This window comes from Idiotropiscis lumnitzeri, unplaced genomic scaffold (assembly GCF_059441095.1).
Source record: "Idiotropiscis lumnitzeri isolate Australia: NSW breed Sydney's pygmy pipehorse unplaced genomic scaffold, RoL_Ilum_1.0 HiC_scaffold_386, whole genome shotgun sequence".
NCBI lineage: Eukaryota > Metazoa > Chordata > Actinopteri > Syngnathiformes > Syngnathidae > Idiotropiscis > Idiotropiscis lumnitzeri.
Window position 1 is genome coordinate 5,193 of NW_028283923.1, and position 8,751 is coordinate 13,943.

Below are 8,751 nucleotides of genomic sequence, written 5' to 3' on the forward strand. Positions count from 1 at the left end.
ACTAAAGCATCAATAACTAATCACCAGGGACTCCAGCAGGCAGAAAATCATAACCCAAGGTCAGTTTAACTAAACACATCTTCAGGATACGGTGTCTGTGTGTGTGTGTGTTAAAATAACAAGTAAGTGTCTCTGTGTGTGTTAAACATTAATGAGTGTATAAAAACATGATTATGAATACACAAACTGATTACCTATCCTCAGCCCATCTTACATTTCCCCCCTGTTGTGGATTTAAAAATCATGTCCTTACGGCTTTAAGACAGATCATCATAATGAAATCATACAACAGTGTGATCATCAGTGGAGGAGCGAAAACCTCACATTAGGGAAAAATTCCCCTCCTCCCTTCCGGCGTAGAATGAGATCCTCATAATTTGATGACCATCAGGGAATAAAACTTGTCCCTGGGGTGACTTGGTGGAGGCCCTTGCCTCGTTGTAGGAGAGGACAGCCGTCCTTACCTCCCGGATCTTCGTGTATGGTGTGTGTGTGTGTGTGCACGTGTGTGGACAGGGGCAAGAAGTCCATGTGTTTTTACGTTTTAGTGTCCAGTTTGAGTTCGTCATTCTCAACATTAATCAGGTTGTAACGGTACATTTGGGCAACAAACCTACGATTAACCATCATCTTTGTCATAAAAATAATGCAACATGAACAGACTAAACATAACAAAATGAAAACTATAATTATCCCTATATATTGTTTTTTTAAATTCTTCATAGTGGTCATAACATCAATAATTGTTTCATTTTTATTAAAAATTTAAATGCAGTAATGTACTCCAATCAAGGCTGATATTCCTTTGTTATGTACGTCATTAATTTCCAAACAATATCTAATCTTTTTGTTCTGTGGCTTCAACATATTTATCATCTCATCAATATTAGCACCACAGAGTACTGAGTTTCGAGATCCTCACAATAGTCGTTCTCAAAATGATATTTTTTTTTATCAATTTAGCTTTGTTAAGGTAAGATATTTTATTGACAATCTAACATTAATATGCAAAGAACATGTACATTAGTACGAAATGTAAAAAAAAATTGTGGTGGGGGGGGTGCGAATTGTTTTCTTCTTGGTAGGGGGGGCATGACAGGAAATAATTGAGAACCACTGGTCTAGTCACACACCAGCTCGGGTTCATTCCCTACCAGAGAAATGACATTCCATGTCCCCAGAGCTAGGCGCTTTATGTTGCCGGGGATTGGACTGCCTTTGACTGCCTCCTAGCTCAAAGGAAACCCAAATTCTTTGGTCCCGCCCACTGGTAGTGAGCCGAAGCCCTTGTATTAAATAATAAATAAATACATAAAATAAAAAAATTAATAAATTTAAAAAACGGACCGATCCACTGCTTGGGTTAGTTTGACCCACCTTGAGATCCGTTCCCACTCAGTGACAGTGTCTACAAGCCACTGCCACCAGGCCAGTGAACCGACGTCCAGGCAGTGACAAAAAACGTGATCAAATTACATTGCTCATCATAAGGTGTTTGTGAGACGCTCTTTGTATGTTTCCTCAATTAAGACCTGTTTTCCATTGGTGTATTTGAAAAAAGTGATGAACCTGTTAAATTCACTACAAAACGTTAAGAAGATGAAAGTAATGTTTGAAGGAATATTATTTTTCTATCGACATGCCGGCGGGCGGGCACAGATAGAGAGTGATAAAGCAGCACCACCCGCGCGGGGCGTGCTGACGAAAAGGCAAGCGCTCCTCCTCTCATCGCGTCCTTATTAAGACAGAAAAAAGACGCTGTTGAATTTGACCTATTCGCAGTTCGAGCTGGTGCTTAACGCTGGAGAATATCACCACTTCGAAGTTCGAACTGCTGTTGAAACGGAGAGGTAAGTGTTTTTCGTTTGTTTTTATTCAAAACATGCCTCCAGTGCATTTGTTCATGGTTAGAGATAGTTGTGTGGAAAACACTATACAAAGTAGCACCATGGATGTGGGCCTACAACACTGGCCTAGCAAACATGTGCTCCTACATCGACATAATTGACGAGCTCCAGTTAAGCATTGAATAATTATAAAACGTCATGGTGCTTTTACTCATTTAAAGAACTAAACCGACGCGTATTTTCATCCGGTGGTCAGGTTTGCATTGAATGTGAGCACGAGGGACGCTAGCTTGTTGCGTTAGCTTTGCGGAGCTAACAGCTTGCACTTTTGTTATAGAACAACAGAATGCAAGTACCATGATAATTTCTGTCATTAATTTTTGTGTAAGACACGATGTTCACTGGTTAATTACATGATTCTTAAAGCAAAGGTTACTGTGAATGCAATTTTGGTAAGATTTTTGTAGTCACACTGCATAAATCTGTCTGTTGTTTAAACTTCAATATAAACTATTATGTTTGAAATCGTTAATTGGGATGGAGGGATTGATATTTTTTTAATTTATAATTTATTTTTCTTACACTGATATTGTTAAAACTCCATTTAGCCTATAGTATTAATAATTCTCAACACAAAACTGTCTTTTTTCTTTATAGAATAAACAATGCCTTCCCTGAGATGCAGGAAGTCCCCAAAGCAGGATACTATTGAACATGCAGTCAAGGGTCTGGACAAGACTGCAGAGTTAGAAGCGAAGTATATAAACTCATTTAAAGGTATGATGTTAACGCTTTTGCTAAGATATATTATTGTTTTCTGATAACCAAGCTGACATCGTTTTTTAAGTGGTTATTTTACATTAAGAGTGTCTTGACCTTTTCTTTGTCAGTTTCAAGTTATTTCAGTGAGCGTGAAACCTGATGGTAGGAGTTCGATCTAAATTAAGGCTGTACTTGATGACGCCCTCCGGCATTTTTATACCACAATAGACCGGTGAACAAGTCCGATATTGATAGTCTAGTGTAAAGCACGTTATACGTCACAGAGATCACGTGACGCGATCCAATATGACTGTGTATACAGTGTATGTCATTGTTATGAAACTAAATAATCTTAAAGTTTTTTTTTTACGTAACCAGGTGCCATTGACATTTGTACTTTCAGTCCTAATACATACTGGCTAATGCAATGCTGGAAAATGAATTTTGGCTGGTCTGTTCCTTTAAAATCATAAAGAAGGGCTCTGCTCTATCCCTCACAAGAAGCAATGTTTCAAACCACCCTACATTAGTATAGTGGCCCAAATGAATATGATGACTCCTTATTTGTGTGCTTAAAAATATGACGAAGCTATCTTGATTTCCCTGTTAACTAGGTCGAGGAGTATTTACCAAGGCCCCTTTCAGGAAAGACGACTTTATTCTTTATTATGGAGTACAGAGGAAAATTGATAGATTCTGATAAATCTCAACGCAGGAAGATGGATGGAAGAGGCACTGTCTTTTTGGAGGTGAGGCAAAGATTGAGATGTTATCTTATTTTTGTTTTTATTTAAAAAAATAAACACATACTCATCCCATAAGTGTTAGGGGAAAAATCATTCTCTAAGCAAAAATGTATACCGTATTTTCGCACCCAAAAGACGCGCCGTGTCAAAGGGCGCAACACCTGTTGAGGCCGCTATTTCTGTCTTTGTAACATATACTGGACGCACCGCCTGACAAGACAATAGCACAGCTGCTGTTAGCATAGCATGAACTTGGCAGAGCTGCCCACACTGACACAGCCGATAGCAGCCTACTATGCCCCAATAACATGAGCAATCACCCCATTGTTGCAGCAGACGCCAAGTCTCTATTGACAATAGCTGACAATGGCTCAGGCCAATATTAGGTGCATTGGCAATAGCCTACAAAGCAACGTCAGGGGAGGGACTTGGCTGCTCACCACACTCCTTAGAGTCACGGTTTCAAAAAAAAATAAAAAACTCATCATACAAGCAAACAATGAAACATAGAAATAAGATTAACACAAACATGTATCTCTCATGCCATCAATATACCCAAAAAAAATGAAAATAATACAAAAGCCACTCAGCCTTAGCTAATTCAAGCAATGCATTCTGGGAGCAGAGACCCACAATCCCATAGCTGTTTAGAGAGATTTGCATGGCTGTTTAAAGAGATGTGCTGTTATGCTTTGGACTTTTTGTCTGTTGTCTAAACCTGGGACGTTTCTTGCTTGCAATAACATAAATGATAAGACAGACTAAAACATTGTGGACAGCTGCCCTTTGTCCAGCTTTTTCCAACACCATCACCCAAACATTATAGTCAGATGGTGTATTTGTCACGGTCGATTGTAAGCATGGACAACTCACTCTTTGCCCAGCAGGGTGTGCTAACATGCACTTCCAACAGCTCGTTGATGACAAGGGCTGATGGACGTGAGTGGTACTTTGTCCATTTAATGGACGCATCGACTGACAGGGCGCTTTGTTTGCTTATGACTGCGAAAATACGGTAATTACTTTTATTCATGCGTTGAATCTGTACAAATGAAAATATAGACCATGAAGTCTCAAAGACAAGCTGTTAATAGGGCCTGATTCCAATAGAAATTTATTGTATGATTTGATTTAGAAGATTTAAAAATTGTGGATTTCCTATTTTTATGTTTTGTGTACACAAGATTGTCTCAAAGATTAATTTCTGACATTGATTGAATAATTTTTTTTTTTTTTTTTAAATCTATTTTAAGTGTTGATGCCGCTCAAGAAGATGGCAGTCTGGGAAGACTGGTTAATGATGACCACATGCACCCCAACTGTAAAATGAAGAAGAAGACAACAGAGGACAGACCACACCTCTGTCTGTTTGCGCTCCGAGACATTGATGTTGGCGAAGAAATAACTTAAGACTATGGACCAGCTGGCCTTGGAGAACACAGGTTTGTAAGATGCATCTTTAAGTACAATAACAGAGCCCACTTGTGGTGTTCTGGTGATGTAGTTTCCAATTAGTTTGGCAATCTAATAAATGTATGTTGAGGTTTCTATGGAAGTTGAACATGCTGACTGACTGGGGGAGTTCTCCATTGTCCACTATCTGTAATTCAAATTTGTGGGTCTGAGTCAAAGTTTGGCTCTTCAGGAACAACGAACTGGTCAGGGAGTGACAGTATTACAAAGTTCTGCGTTACTCTTTTCTGGGCGGTGGCCCTGTTAGGCCATCATATGCCATATTGCAAATATCCCCATTGTGGGACTAATTAAGGACATCTTTATGTTGTGGTTTCCCTACCAGAACCAGCACCAACCCTGTATATTCATGATATAAAACACTGTTTCAATTTGATATTTAGCCTTTCTATACTGTAAAAATAGAAGACCCCAGGCTTTCCTGCGCCCCCTTGCCCAATTGGTGGTGTTCAGGAGACAACCTGGGACTGAAATATCAGTCACAACCAGTGTTGTTTTCGTCACTGATGACTATGACGAAAATACTTCGTTAACGCCCCTTTTTTAATGACGATGACAAGCTAAACGAGGTTCTTTTATGACGAAAACATGACGTGATGTACATGAATTTTTTTCGTTGACGAGACAAAATTGTTAGCATGTGGTTCATAAATTATTTTATGTTGCTTTTAGTGAAATAAAGCCACGACAGTTGCCCAACAAAATGTTTTGCTTCTCTGCTTATTTTGGAGCAGTGAGCATTGATTCCACTGTTGCCACTTTTTTCTGTTTGTAATGAAGAATCCTTTGTAGTCCATCCAAAAGTCTTTGTTATTGGGTGGAAACCTTGAATGCCTTGTTTTAACTCAAATGGACTTAAACCCATCCATCCATCCATCCGTTATCTGTACCGCTTCTCCTCACTAGGGTCGCGGGGGGTGTTGGAGCCGATCCCAGCTGTCTTCGGCAGTAGGCGAGGTACACCCTTGAATTGGTGTCCAGCCAATCGCAGGGCATACATAGACGAACAACCATCCACGCTCACACTCATGCCTAGGGGCAATTAGAGTGTCCAAGCAACTTGCCATGCATGTTTTAAGAATATGGGAGGAAACCGAATTACCCAGAGGAAACCCACGCAGGAAGGCCGGAGCCAGAATCGTACCTACGACCTCAATATTGTGAGGCCATCCTGCTAACCAGTTGGGCCACCGTGCCGCTTGGACTAAAACCTTTGTGAATAAATTGACGAAAACTAGGGTAAAACTTTTTTTGCGTTTCCGTCGATTAAAACTGGACTAAAACCCTTTTTTTAGTTTTCGTTGACTAAAACTGGACTAAAACTATAACGAATTGGGATGACTAAATGTGATGTAAACAAATCAGCACTTTGTCCAAATGACTTGGACAAAATCTAAAATGCCTGCCAAAAACAACACTGGTCACAACACGTGTCTACAGAAGATTAATTGGCATGGGCGAAATTAATTAGTTTTATTTCATTCATGAGCTTATGTTTTGTTTTGGGTGGCTAAGGCTTAAAATGTGTAAAAATCTAATCCAACCTCAAATATAATTAATTCAATAAATTTATGATGCTACTAAAACATCGAAGCAGCCTCCTCCAGGCTTTACAGACTCAGAAATGGAGGTATGCGTATCGTGTACTCATCCTGTCGTGTCTCGAGATGTTAAAATTGCAGTTAGATAGACGTGTGCTGATTAGACAAGACTTCTAATATATCTGGTGTCACAGGATATTTGTCAGTGAATGTGTATGTCTGGTTTGAGGCTCACTCAGCTTTTTCTTGTGTTGTGGGGTCCAGTTGAGTTGAATTGCGTGTCAGGTATGTTGGCCATCTGACACCCAACTGTCAGGTTTGTGTTTGTGGGGACCCCGTAGAGCCATTTTTATTGTTGACATAAATCATAGCTAATCATCTTTTCCTTCATTATCATATGAAATACAGTTAGGAGTTGTATGTGCCTTTACTATGTTATAATCTTAGAACCTACCAGCCACTACAGGTGTCCGACAAGAAGACTTTTGGCTGTCCTGTGCTCCATTGCGCCCCTGGTGGCGTTCAAAAGACAACCTGTGACTGAAATATCAGTCACAACATATCTCTACTGAAGATTAATTGTCATGCGCTAAAGTAATTGGTTTTGTTTCATTCGTGAACTTGTTAGTTTTTGTTTTGGGTGGCCAAAGCCTAAAATGTGTAAAATTCTGATCCATTTTCTTTTTTTAATTCATTAAATTAATATTCAACTTGTTCATTAGGATGGAGGACAACCGACAATGACTGAATCGGCTGAGGTTGATGCCACCAGAACATCGAAGCAGCCTTCTCAAGTTTTGACAGACTCTGAAAAGGAGGTATGCGTATCATGTGGTCATCCTGTCGTGTCTTGAGATGTTAAAATTACAGTTAGATAGACCTGTGCTGGTTGGACAAGTTTTCTAATATATCTGGACATAAATCGTAGCTAATAATATTTTCCCTCATCATCATATGATATACAGTTATGCCTAGTATATGTCTTTACTATGTTACAATCTAAGAACCTACCAGCCACTACAGTTCTCTCATTGGGAGACTTAAGCTTTCGTCAGGTTGTCGACTGCTGCATTGCCCTCTTATTGGCTTTAAGTACACAACCTGTAACTGAATTATCTGTCAGAACAGAACCTATGTGTCTACAGCAGGTGATTTGGCATGTGGATTCTTCAGATTTTTAGAAAATAGGTAAAATTGTGATCAAAAGTTTAAAATGTCTAAAATTCTGGTATAGTTTGCAATAGTATATCTATTAAATCATTTCAAAACTTCTTAACAAGGATGGAGAACATTGGCTGTGACCGAATTGGTTGAGGTTTAGATTACCAGGACCATTGAGCAGCCTCCTCGGGATCTACAAATTTAGGAATGAAGATATGCATCCCATGTTACAATCCTGTTATGGCCCGAGGTTTTGAAGTTGCAGTTACATATTGGGCTGGGCGATATGGCTGATAAGTACATAGCGATATAAGTATTTCATATGGGTCCATCGATACACATTGAATTCTTTTTTTATATTATTTTATTTATTATCGTTTTTATTTTCCAATATTTTCACTGCCCTGTTAAAAAAACATTTAATGTAGTTTTCCTCCCGGGAGCTTTTTGTTACGGTCAATTAATTTTGTTATTACATTATTTTGTCATATCATTCATCAATATTTTAGTTTTTTTTTTTTTTTTCAAATAGAATTAAGACCTTTTTCTGTGCAGATTCCTCTGGGGATTAAGTATTTAATGGGTTCTCAATTTTCTCTTGGACTCTGATGCAACCCAGTCTCCTCCCTTGGACAAAAAATATGGGCTGAATCTTCCTTGGAATAACGACACAGATTCTGACGAATCATTGTCAAATCCTGCCCCTGAACTTTGCGCCTCAGACCCAGACCATATTACTATCCCAAGGCTCAGGAGGACCAAAAGTATACAGGTAAACAACCCATATAGATTTCAGGGAATCTTACAAGCAAATTGCATATATTTTATTGGTCTCCTGCCTTCTATCCTTTATATTTCGTTGTTGTTGTTTTTTAGATTAAAAAAACAGGCTGACTTTGGAATGGATAAGCATTATTACTCCAACTCAGATGACAGTGGAGATGAATATATTCCGGATACAAGTGAGGCCTCTGATTCAGACGGAAGTGAATCTTTGAAAATTGTGGACCCTCTCTTGAAGTCTAAGAATGCCTTCAGAGATTTTTCTCCCACACCACGAATCTCAAAAGCCACCTCAACGCAGGTTGTTAATCAAGGGCGTTCACCCGTTCGGAGGAGTAGCAGCACTGGTGTGATTCTTGAATTCTATGGCTCTTCAAATATTTGTGCAGTTTAACACAAATCATCCAAAATAGAATTCAAGCACATCTGTGACAGAAA

The 8,751-nt window shown here is 39.1% G+C and overlaps 1 long non-coding RNA gene across 2 annotated transcripts; it reads left to right on the forward strand.

The window, feature by feature from the left end:
* Positions 1 to 1,708: 1,708 nt before the first annotated feature.
* LOC148314170 (uncharacterized) lies at positions 1,709 to 8,536 on the forward strand. Of its 2 annotated transcripts, none has more exons than XR_015841924.1 (7): positions 1,709 to 1,850; positions 2,505 to 2,624; positions 3,224 to 3,358; positions 4,609 to 4,797; positions 7,092 to 7,187; positions 8,086 to 8,302; positions 8,407 to 8,536. It is a non-coding gene; the product is annotated as an uncharacterized LOC148314170 (long non-coding RNA). The 2 variants fall into 2 exon arrangements; XR_015841923.1 differs by having other exon boundaries at positions 8,150 to 8,302.
* Positions 8,537 to 8,751: the final 215 nt, after the last annotated feature.